The following is a 12,829-nucleotide window of genomic DNA, read 5'->3' as shown; positions in this document are numbered from 1 at the left end:
GATACCGGGAAAGCTGGGTAATAAGTCTTATAGACTTATTACCCAGCTTTCCCGGTGTCTGATATTATCACTGACCTATTACCCAGCTTATGGGGGGGGGGGGGGGCATCTGTGGATGGCACTTATGGGGGGGGGGCATCTGTGGATGGCACTTATGGGGGGGGGGCATCTGTGGATGGCACTTATGGGGGGGGGCATCTGTGGATGGCACTTATGGGGTGGGGGGATCTGTGGATGGCACTTATGGGGTGGGGGGATCTGTGGATGGCACTTATGGGGTGGGGGGATCTGTGGATGGCACTTATGGGGTGGGGGGATCTGTGGATGGCACTTATGGGGTGGGGGGATCTGTGGATGGCACTTATGGGGTGGGGGGATCTGTGGATGGCACTTATGGGGTGGGGGGCATCTGTGGATTGCCGCCTGGACTCCTTCTGGGCACCAGAGAGCACGGCGTCCTCTGTTGCTATGGCGCCGTGCGCTCCCTCCTGCCGCTGGAATACAGTGATACTCTCTTATAGATCATAGCAGTATATCACTGTATTCCGGCTGCAGTAATGTCTCTATATAACGCCCACAGTAATGACCCCCAACTGCCCCCGGTAATGTTCATGCCCCCAGTAATGTCCCTATAGTGCCCATAGTAACTTTCCAAACTGCCCCCAGTAATGTCCCTACACTGCACCCACAGGCTGTCATCAGAAGATTACTAGCACTGGCGGCGGGCCAAGTCACTTACATGAAGCCCGCCCCGCCGGTCACCAGCAGCCTCTTGCTGAAGCTCCCAGGCGGCTCGCCGACAGCACTCATGGTTATGAGGTAAGAACTACCACAGGACCGGAGTAGAAGGACATGGCCGCCAGCTGATTGGACGCTCAGCATGACGTCACAGCCCGTCCCGTTGCCTCTGCAGATGCGGCGGCTGGAGCTGCGAATGTCGCCGGGCAAGGTATAGGAGGAGATGCTGGGGCTTCTGCTGACTTTGTCGCGAGGTTCGGGGCAGTGGTAGTTTGATTCGGGACCCTGGCCCCGGATAAAAAGCATATAGATCATAGCAGTATATCACTGTATTCCGGCGGCAGGAGGGAGCGCACGGCGTCCTCGGTTGCTATGACACTGTGCGCTCCCTCCTGCTGCCAGAAAACAGTAATACATTGCTATGATTGGGCGCCCGCGCAAAACTATGGGACGTGCGCGCTCACAGTGTGAGGGAGAGGCCGGCTGTAGGATCGCAATAGTTACCAGTGCGCAGGTGCGGCATGGATGCGGCCGGCGAGATGTGGCCGTATCCATGGGATACCAGCACAAACAAAGGAGAGAGAAAGGAGCGTTTTTAGGCTGAATGCTAAGTTTTTTTTAATTACATGTATTGGAAGAAATGTTCAGTGGGGGGCAATGATTTAATGTAACCGTATTTAATGAAGTGGGACAACCCCTTTAATGAGAAATAGAACAGGTGTTCCTAATAATTCTTTAGGTGAGTGTAGAAGAGGATTCTTTACGGTAAGAGCAGTGAGACTATGGAGCTCTCTGCTTGAGGAGGTGGTGATGGTGAGTACAATAAAGGAATTCAAGGGGGGGGGGGGGCTGGATGTATTTCTGGAGTGTATTAATATTACAGGCTATAGCTAATAGAGAGGTGTCGCTGATCCAGGGAGTTATTCTGATTGCCTGATTGGAGTCGGGAAGGAATTTTTTATTCCCCTTAAGTGGGGAAAATTGGCCTCTACCTCACAGGTTTTTTTTTCTCCCTTCCTCTGGATCAACTTGCAGGATGACAGGCCGAACTGGATGGACAGATGTCTTTTTTCGGCCTTATGTACTATGTTACTATGTTATCACAGCTCAGGGGTTGGGTAATTTCTTCTTCAGCTCTCTCCATATCACAGCGCAAGGGTCGTGTCCTTTCTCCTACTATTTTCTACTTATCACAGCTCAGGGGTGTGTGTACTTTCTTCTGCAGTTCTCTCAATATAACAGCTCAGGGGGCATTTCCATTCTGCTGCAGCTCTCTCCCTGTTACCGTCACAGCTTCTAAAAGAAGAGCCAGCTGGTGGCAGTTCAAGAATGGAACTGAGCAGCATGCAGCATCCCACTGCAGAGAAATGGTACACTGCAAAAAGAGTGTAAAAATGTGCTTTCATGTAATGTATGCATTTAGTGTATCTGTGCTAATCAAGGTGTTAATAGGCATTTTCTGCCAATGCAACTTGGTTAGCAGAAGTGCAGTGACCATCCGTCTGCTTCGGAGCCCCATACGCAGTAGGGTGCCATTTTACCTCATCTGTGGTGAACTATCCATAGGTACCCAGGTCTCCTTGCAGCACATTGCAGGATGCCCAACAAATGCCAACTTAAAAGATGTGTCCCTCTTCTAGCCCTTTCTGCTCTAATATCGCCTCCCCATAAAAGGCTGCTACGTTTAATGTCCATCCACAAGGCTCCTGCAGTTGACGGCTTTTTCACCTTGGGCCTGACTTGGTGTTGCTTGCTGGCCGACAGAAAGTGGTACTGGGACATGTTACTACAAAGTAAAAAAAAAAAGTTATATATTCTTCTTTCTCCATCAACCCTTATCATGTGGGAAGGATGTATGTGTGAGAGTTCCTCCAGACACAGGCCTAAGTCCAAAAAACCTCTGTCTCTGAGACTACAGCTCTCAAAGAAGGACCTCTACTACCAGGATACCTCCGAAGGGAAAAAGATCAGATGTCTGTAGAAGGTCCAGAACCATCCAAGCCATACAGGATTCCAACAGCAAGGTATTCGCTCGTTTATGCCATTGAGACTTTGCTGCTGTGGAGGGGGAATATTGCTGCTGGCACCTACCATACTTTGAGATTGACTGGCCATCTGGATCTTATACAGTTGTGTTCAAAATAATAGCAGTGTGTTTAAAAAAATGAACAAAGCTAAAAATCCTTCTAATAGCTTTTTTTTCCCATACACACAAATACATTGGGAACACTACACATTCTATTCCAAATCAAAACATGAAGAAAAATATATCAAATTTCTGTTATTCCTCAAAAAAAATGAAGAAAAGTGAATATTAGACTGTTCAAAAAAATAGCAGTGTTTGTATTCTTCTTTACAAACTCAAACATTCACTATATAAACTGAAAAATGTTTGAATCCTTTGAATCACTTAACTAATATTTAGTTGTATAACCGCTGTTTCTGAGATCTGCTGGACGTCTGTGTTGCATGGAGTCAACCAACTTCTGGCCCCTGTGAACAGGTATTCCAGCCCAGGATGATTGGACTACATTCCACAGTTCTTCTCTATTTCTTGGTTTTGCCTCAGAAACTGCATTTTTGATGTCACCGCACAAGTTTTCTATTGGATTAAGATCCAGGGATTGGGCCGGCCAATGCGATAAATAGGCCCAACACCGTAGCATGAGAAACATCCCCATATCATGATGCTTGCCCACCATGCTTCACTGTCTTCACAGTGTACTGGGGCTGGAATTCAGTGTTTGGAGGTCGTCTGACAAACTGTCTGCGGCCACTAGACCCAAAAAGAACAATCTTACTTTAATCAGTCCACAAAATGTCTCTTTAGCAAATTGTAACCTCTTCAGCACATGCCGTTTTTTTTTGTTTTTTTTCACAATATTTTTATTATTGTTATTAATATTTTGTAATGGAAACATCTTAAGTGTGGACGCAGCCACTAAGAATGCTAGACACAAATATATATCAAGCGTAAAAGTGGGCGCAGCCACTTATAAAAGTAAACAGGCAAAGTGTTAACATACATCATGTCCTACGGCACCCGCTTGGGTGCTGCCAACGTAGAACAGTATCAAATAAGACATTATAATAGAATCATACTAAGAGCAGAATTAGATACGAAAAGAACATTAAGACAACAGAAAGCAAAAAGAAATAAAATTAAAAAGGACTCGATGATCAAGAGAGCCGCTGGGCCGTCTTTAACAAATAATAATTATTATTATTATTTTTTTATTCCTCAGGGCCGCACCACCGATCACCACAGGCGGCGCGGCCCTGGATGTTATTGCGGTGGGCAGCAGTGGCGGCGGGCTGTAGGAGATCAGCGCTTCCATTGTGGAAGCGCTCATCTCCATATTCATCTGTATCGCCGTCCTCAGGACAGCGATACAGATGGCTGTGCTGTGCTGTAGGGCAGGGGAGTGTAGGCGTGTCCCTCCCCTGTTCTTCTGATAGGCCACAGGCACTAATGCCTGCAGCCTATCAGAGGCCGGCTCAGGCAGCGCGATGACGTCATTATCATCGTGCCGCCTGAGCCGGGCAGCACACAGCAGGGACACAGGCCGGAAGAGGCCTGCATCGCTGCTGATGGAGGTAAGTATTAGTGTTGTTTTTTTTCTTTGCGGGGGGGGGGAGCTGTCACTATGGCTATGGGGGGGAGCTGGCACTATGGGGGGGCTTGCACTATGGGGGGACTGCCACAATGGTGGGGGCTGGCATTATGGGGGAGCTGGCACTATGGGGGGGAGAACTGGCACTATGGGGGGGAGAACTGGCACTATGGGGGAGCTGGCACTATTGGGGGGCTGGCACTATGGGGGGGAGCTGGCACTATGGGGGAGCTGGAACTATGGGGGGAGCTGGCACTATGGCTATGGGGGGAGCTGGCACTATGGGGGGGGGGGGGCTGGCACTAAGGGGACTGCCACAATAGGGGGGGCTGGCACTATGGGGGAGAACTGGCACTATGGGGGAGCTGGCACTATGGGGGGGATAACTGGCACTATGGGGGAGCTGGCTCTATTGGGGGGCTGGCACTATGGGGGGGGAGCTGGCACTATGGGGTAGCTGGCACTATGGGGGTAACTGGCACTATGGCTATGGGGGATGCTGGCATTATGGGGGGGAGCTGGCACTATGGGGGGAGCTGGCACTATGGGGGGAGCTGGCACTATGGGGGGGGAACTGGCACTATGGGGGGAGAACTGGCACTATGGGGGAGCTGGCACTATTAGGGGAGCTGGCACTATGGGGGGAGCTGGCACTATGGGGAGCTGGCACTATGGCTATGGGGGGGAGCTGGCACTATGGGGGGGCTTGCACTATGGGGGGACTGCCACAATAGGGGGGGCTGGCAGTATGGGGGAGCTGGCACTATGGGGGGGCTGGCACTATGGGGGGAGCTGGCACTATGGCTATGGGGGGGAGCTGGCATTATGGGGGGGAGCTGGCACTATGGGGGAGCTGGCACTATGGGGGGAGCTGGCACTATGGGGGGAGCTGGCACTATGGGGGGAGAACTGGCACTATGGGGGGAGAACTGGCACTATGGGGGAGCTGGCACTATTGGGGGGCTGGCACTATGGGGGGGAAGCTGGCACTATGGGGGGAGCTGGCACTATGGGGGAGCTGGCACTATGGGGGGGCTTGCACTATGGGGGGACTGCTACAATAGGGGGGCTGGCACTATGAGGGAGCTGGCACTATGGGGGGGAGAACTGGCACTATGGGGGAGCTGGCACTATGGGTGGGGAGAACTGGCACTATGGGGGAGCTGGCACTATTGGGGGCTGGCACTATGGGGGAGCTGGCACTATGGGGGGAGCTGGCACTATGGGGGGAGCTAGCACTATGGGGGGGCTGGCACTATGGGGGAAGCTGGCACCATGGGGGAGAGGAGCACTATGGGGGTATCTGGGGGCTCTAAAGGGGCTTTTTGTAATTATTGGCACATTATGGGGGGCACTATAGGGGAGAGTGGCACTATGGGGCATCTGGTGTCACTATAGGGCATTATATTATTTGGGGGCACTATGGGGAAGTGGGGGCTCTAACGGGGCCTTTTTTATTGGCACATTATGGGGGGCACTATGGCATTTGGTGGCACTAAGGGGGCATTTTTTACTGGCACATTATGGGAGGCACTATAGGGGAGAGCGGCACTATGGGGCATTATTTGGGGGCACTATGGGGGAGTGGAGCACTATTGGGGCATATGGTGGCACAAAGAAGGGGCATTTTTTACTGGCACATTGTGGGGGAGAGGAGCACTATAGGGGCATCTGCTGGGGGCACTAAGAAGGGGCATTTTTTTTACTGGCATATTATGGGGGACACTATGGGGAAGGGGGAGAGGAGCACTATGAGGGCATTTACTGGGGCACTATATAGGGGTATTTTATACTGGCATACATTATGGGGACATAAGCTTAACTGCGGGCACTAAGCGGGGGTATTTCATGTACTGTCATATTATAGGGAGAATTATTACTACTAGGGGTATTATGGGGAGCTTTACTACTACTGGGGGGCTATGAGGAACATGATTACTAGTAAGGGCACTATAGGGGCATTATTACTACTAAGTGTGCTCTGGCAGAGAATTATTTCTATTGGTGGGATTTTGGGGAGCACTGTTACTTTGGGGGCACCCTGGCATAGTATCAGCTTAGCACAATTATTTTTGGGGGACATTATCTTTATACTATTAGTGTCTGGGCGCAGTTATTTTTTAGAGCACTGTGTGCCAATAATTGATGAAGGGGGCACTATCTGTGTGGTAGTAGTATTTCCAGGTGGACTGTATCTGCAGTATAGTATTGGGGGCACAGCGGGCACAGTATTGGGGGCACTATCTGTGTGGTAGTAGTATTTCCAGGGGGACTGTTTCTGCAGTATAGTATTGGGGGTGGCAGGAAAGGATGTTCAGAAGATGTGAAGATGATGGAAATGTGGGAAACTAATGTCTGTCAATCTCTGCAGAGACGGGAGATGGCAGAAAAATCATCATGGCGGTCTGGTCTGAATGTAGAAGATAAAGAAAGAGAACGTCTACAACAAAGGTGACATCACTGGATGTAAGAGGTATGGGGCGCTATGTAGGAGAGAAGATGCTCCGGCTACTCCCCCTGCCATTTGCAGAAGGAGGATTCAGAGCTGGGTGAGGACGACGAAAGGGGGCAGCAGGCCACGGGCGGGTGGCAGATGGTGGGGGGAACCACAGGTCTTAAGCAGGATTGGGGAGGGAGGAGAGCGGAGGAGCTTCCTGTCTGTAGCCTGCTGTTTATTGTATAATGTGAAGCAGGCAGTGCAGCCAGGACAGGTCCCCCCTCTCCGTATGATGTGTAGAGACAGGCCTCAACAATAGAATGTCAGCGGTACAGTGTTTGTTGGGAGTGGCCTATTATATGTAGGAGGGGCTTTTAATAATGGGTGGGGCTAAAATGGGCCACTTGACTGGATTTGCCCCCCAGGACTAAGGCTGCCAGCCCTCCCCTGCCAGGTGGCTTCTGACAGCGCCAGCACAAATTCTCCACATTTGAATAAAATCTACTGAGTTTAGCGGGAGTAAAGTACCACCGTGTGAGTAATTTATGATAGCATTCTAATAAGTTAGAGCACTTTTTAGCTTGAAAGGTAATTCTTATCGCCGCTTGCCACTTTGCTATGGAATACGAGAGCCACAGATTTAGCCCAATTTAGAAAATGTGCCCTTTTAGTCAAGAGCAGATCACCTGTGACAGTTTTATAAATTGTGCTGGTGGGAGTCTGCAAGTCCCCTCGCGTGTGTAAGATATGGTTAAGAAGGGCAACTGGAAGCATTATATCTCTCCTAGGCCATTTGGTTAAAAAGTGGACTATCCTATTATAATGGTAATGGTAAGAATCTGGTATCCCATATGATATTTGCAAGCAGGAGAACGATTTCAATGTATTATCTTCAAAGAAATCGTTTAACACCCGTACCCCAGCTTTCCGCCATCCTCCCACTGAGAAATCTGTTATATAGTATTGCAAGATCTCTATGGGGATCTGTACCACCCTCTTTGGAGATGTTGGGCCAATACGTTGTAGTAATAGTTTCCAGATTTGGATGGATGTTTTCAATGTCAGCGCTGATGGAAGTGGGAAGCTGGGGTCAATAGCATGTACTATGAGTAAAGAATAGAGTGGCTTCCCTTTATTGAGATCTACCTCTATCTGTTGCCAGCTTGGAGTATCCTCTTGTCGACACCAGAATCTCAGCTGTTTGAAAACAAAGGATTCATAATATCCCTGTAGATTTGGAACCCCCAAGCCCCCGTGAGACCTATGGCTGTAAAGTATAGAGGCTGCTATTCTATGAGGGCCTTTTTTCGAAAAAAATGAAAGCATTTGAGTCTTAAATTTTGCCATGACTGTGGCGGGTATAGGGATGGGGAGAGTGCGAAATAGGTATATGATCTTTGGGAGAACCATCATTTTATAAGTTACTATTCGGCCTAGCCAGGATAGATTCAATTTAGTATATCGGTCTAGGTCATTTTGGAGGGAGTTATATAATACGTCATAGTTGCTTTTGACTAACCGTTCAAGGGGAGAGCAAATTTGTATGCCCAAATATGTAATCGAGGAGACGGCCCATTGGAAAGGGAATTCTGTCTCCAGTGCCGCTCGTAGTGAAGATGACACCCTGACAGCTAGTATTTGGGATTTAGATTCGTTGATCTTGTAGTATGAGACCTCCCCAAATTCCCTAATAATCTGTAGAGTGGCCCTCAAAGAAGGCAGGGGTCTGTTAGGGTCAGAATAACATCGTCCGCAAACAACCCTATCTTATGCTGCCAGTTACCAGCTGAAATACCACGTATCGACTCTGACATCCTTATCATTTCTGCGAAGGGCTCCATCACCATTAAAAAGAGAAAAGGGGAGAGGGGACAACCCTGTCGGGTGCCGTTTGTAATAGAAAAAGGGGAGGAGAGGGAGCCATTAGCCAGTACTCTGGCTGAGGGAGTGGAATATAAAGCCTGGATCGCATTTTTAATAGGGCCTCGAAAGCCAAATTTATCTAGTACCGCTGATGCAAATCCCCAATGGATACGGTCGAACGCCTTCTCCGCATCCAAGGTTAGAAGCAGAGAACACGTCCCCAACCCCCCCAGCCTTCTGCAACAAACCCAATATCCGTCGAGTACCATCTGGCGCCTCTCTGCCCTTTGTAAAGCCAACCTGGTCACTATGGATCAGCAGTGGCAAGATTTTCAAAAGTCTGCGAGCTAACAGTTTTGCGTATAGTTTCACGTCACAGTTGAGGAGAGAAATCGGGCAGAAATTGGCAGGGAAATCCATCGCTTTACCCAGTTTTGGGATGGTAACAGAAACTGGGGTATTGAGCTCCGCAATTTGCTCATCATTCAGAGAGGGGAGATTGACTTTTTGAAGAAAAGAAGCAATTTTCTCTAAGGAAGGTTGAGGCGTGGGGGGGTCTCCATTAAGGTTATATAGTTTAGAATAGTACTGATTAAAGGCTTCTGCTATCTGATTTGGGTGAGTAATCTTAGACACTCTATCGGGAGCTAACATGTAGGGGATATTTACCTTTTGAGTAGAGCTAGCCATTGTGAACTGTGAGTACTACTACCACTATCTTAGCCACTGCCACGCCTTTCTTCTCCCAAATCAATGTCTACTTTACCTAAATCTCAGCTTTTTTTTCCCACTTTAATGGAAAAGTTTCTCATGGTTTGACCTAAGGATGCAGATTATGCTTCTTTACAATGCTTGTTTAGTTTTACATTTATTCCAACACAAGCTTTTCATCTGTAAACGCAGTAAAATCCCAATACGATGTCTCAGGCCGCACTAAATCACCTCCTGATCACAGGTAACGATCGCCTTTTATCTCTCCTACTTCTCTCCGTGTCACCGCTGCTTTTTACTGAACCCTAGGGATGCAATGTATAATGAAAGGCGCCATAAGCAGCAGTAGAAAAAGTTCTGCATCTGGAAGTTTTCCCATGTTTGAAGGTCAAGTCTCATTTCGGTAGCCTCACACATAAAGTAGTGCTGGGTTTAGTAAAGGAGTAGAATCAAGATGAATTAATCCAGCCTTCACAATCAGCAGCTCTATAACTCTTATTACAATTACAAGCTGAGTGCTCCCGCTCATAGATCATCATGAAAGTTGTCAGACTCTGTTCACAATTAAATCGAGTACAAGCTTTTGTCAGGGAATTTGTTACAGAGACTTCTCGCCAAAAAAGTTCTAATATCCAAAGCAGAGCCCATCGTCAATGTGTGGCTGTTTCTGGTAATAATTATATTTTATGTAATGCCTGCCTTCTGAAAAATAAGTTTCACACTTATCTGTTCCACGATGCTCCGATTCCCTGCTGTCTCCATCTGCTGGTCCCCATAGCTGTGGGTCCTAGGGTAGGTCTCCTAGGACTGTATGCAACCCCTTTCAAACTCTTGAATGCCAAGAGATATGGCAGTGGCATAGCTATAGGAGTCGCAGCCAGGGGCGTAACTAGCATAGCGGCGGACCATGTGACCGCTATGGGGCCCAGGGCAAGAGGGGACCCAGTCTTAGTTGGGATCATCTTCTCTTCTACTGGAGGTGAAAACTTGGTCAGGACTCTACCCTCTAGAGGAACAACTTTTAGCAAATGAGGCAGTGGAAAAATGGCCCAAGGGTTATTGAAAAGGGTCAGAAACCCTTATGTCCTGTGTGGGGGGCCTTGTTTGATCCTTGCTATGGGGCCCTTACGTTTCTGTGGACGCCACTGGTCGCAGCGGTCAGAGTTTCGGCCGGGCCCCTAAGCCAGGGGGGCCCACAGGGACAATTAACATATACGGAGCGCTCACTTCCATTATGGAAGCTCTCACTAGTCTGCAGAAGGAGGGAAGAGTGAAGCGTTGTCAGCATTCACCTCTCCCTGCTTGATCTTCTCTGGGTGTCGTGCTGCATTGTCCTGACTGTGTACAGCGTCAGGACGTAGTGCGCGCTCTATTACCTGACACAATAGGTGTAGGTCAGGTGACAATACAGTGCGCAAAGAATGCAGGGGAGACCGCTGGACCTGTAGATTATTTATTTATTTTAAGGTCTGATCTGAGGTCTAATATGGGGGTGTCTGACATGGAGTCCTGATCTGAGGTCTGATGAGGGGTCTGGCATGGAGGTCTAAAGAGGGTCTGATATGGGGATCTCCCATGGAAGTCTAAAGGGGATCTGATATGGGGGGTCTGACATGGAGGTCTAATGGGGATTTGATTTCTGATATTTGGGGGTCTGACATAGAGGTCTACTGGGGGTTTGATCTGAGGTCTGAAACTGGGGTCTGATATGGGGGCCTGACATGGAAGTCTAAAGGGGGTCTGATCTGATGTCTGATATCAGGGGTCTAACATGAAGGTCTGATGGGGGTGTCATCTGAGGATCTCATATGGGGGTCTGATTTGAGGATATGATATGGGGGTCTGATTTGAAGATCTGATATGGGGTCTGATTTGAGGATCTGATATGAGGGTCTGATCTGAGGTGTGACATGAGGGTCTGATCTAAAGATCTGATATGGGGGGTCTGATTTGAGGTCTGATATGGTGGTCTGATATGGGGTTCTAATCTGAGGGGTGATATTGGTGTTTGAAGATCTGATATGGGGTCTGATCTGAACAGTAAGGGGGTATTTTTTGTACTGGCGCACAATATAAGGGGGTATTTTTTGTTCTGGCACACATTACAAGGGGGTATGTTTGTACTGGCACACAATATAAGGGGTTATTTTTGTACTGGCACATATTAGGGGGCATTTTTCTATTGGCACACATTGCAAGGAGAAGTATTAGTACTGGGCGTTATGGGGAACATAATTGAGGGCATTATTACTATTGGAGACCCTGCTACTTAGGCTACTTTTACACTTGCGTTCGGGGTTCCGCTTGTAAGTTCCGTTTGAAGGCTCTCACAAGCGGCCCGAACGGATCCGTACAGCCCCAATGCATTCTGAGTGGATGCGGATCCGCTCAGAATGCATCAGTCTGGCACCGTTTGGCCTCCATTCCGCTCAGCAGGCGGACACCCGAACACAGCTTGCAGCATTTTCGTGTCCGCCTGGCCGTGCGGAGCCAAACGGATCCGTCCAGACTTACAATGCAAGTCAATGGGGACGGATCCGTTTGATGTTGACACAATATGGTGCAATTGCAAACGGATCCGTCCCCCATTGACTTTCAATGTAAAGTCAGGAGTCCCTTTTATACCATCGGATCTGAGTTTTCTCCAATCCGATGGTATATTTTAACTTGAAGCGTCCCCATCACCATGGGAACACCTCTATGTTAGAATATGCCATCGGATTTGAGTTAGATCGTGAAACTCAGATCTGACAGTATATTCTAACACAGAGGCGTTCCCATGGTGATGGGGACGCTTCAGGTAGAATATACTAAAAGAACTGTGTACATGACTGCCCCCTGCTGCCTGGCAGGTGCTGCCAGGCAGCAGGGGGCAGACCCCCCCTCCCCCCCTGTATTTAACTCATTGGTGGCCAGTGCCGCCCCCCCTACCTCCCCTGTAGTTAACACATTGGTGGCCAGTGCGGCCGGCCCCCCCTCTTCTGTAGTTAACACATTGGTGGCCAGTGCGGCCGTCCTCCCCTCCCTCCCCTGTAGTTCTGTAGATTTATTGGTGGCCATCCTTTCTGAATGGATGCAAGCGTTTGCATTATAGGAGCGGATCCGTCGGTACAGACACCAGACGGATCCGCTCCTAACGCAAGTGTGAAAGTCGCCTAACACTATGCATGCTGGGCGATAATTATTTCTATTGGTAGGACTTTGGGGAGCACTATTACTGTGAGGGGCATCCTGGTACAGTATCAGCATAACACAATTATTTTTTGGGGACATATGTTTACACAATTAGCGCCAGGGACACTATTTGCTGGACACAGTTTTTTTTTACTGTGTGCCAATAATTATTGAAGGAAGCACTAACTGTGTAATACTTGTATTGTATTTTCAAGGGGACTGATTCTACAGGGGAGCACAGAGGGCACAGTATTGGGGGTGGCAGGATGGGGTGTTCAGAAAGTGGGGAGGA

This window comes from Bufo bufo, chromosome 2 (assembly GCF_905171765.1).
Source record: "Bufo bufo chromosome 2, aBufBuf1.1, whole genome shotgun sequence".
In the NCBI taxonomy this organism is placed as follows: Eukaryota; Metazoa; Chordata; class Amphibia; order Anura; family Bufonidae; genus Bufo; species Bufo bufo.
This window is presented reverse-complemented; position numbering follows the sequence as displayed.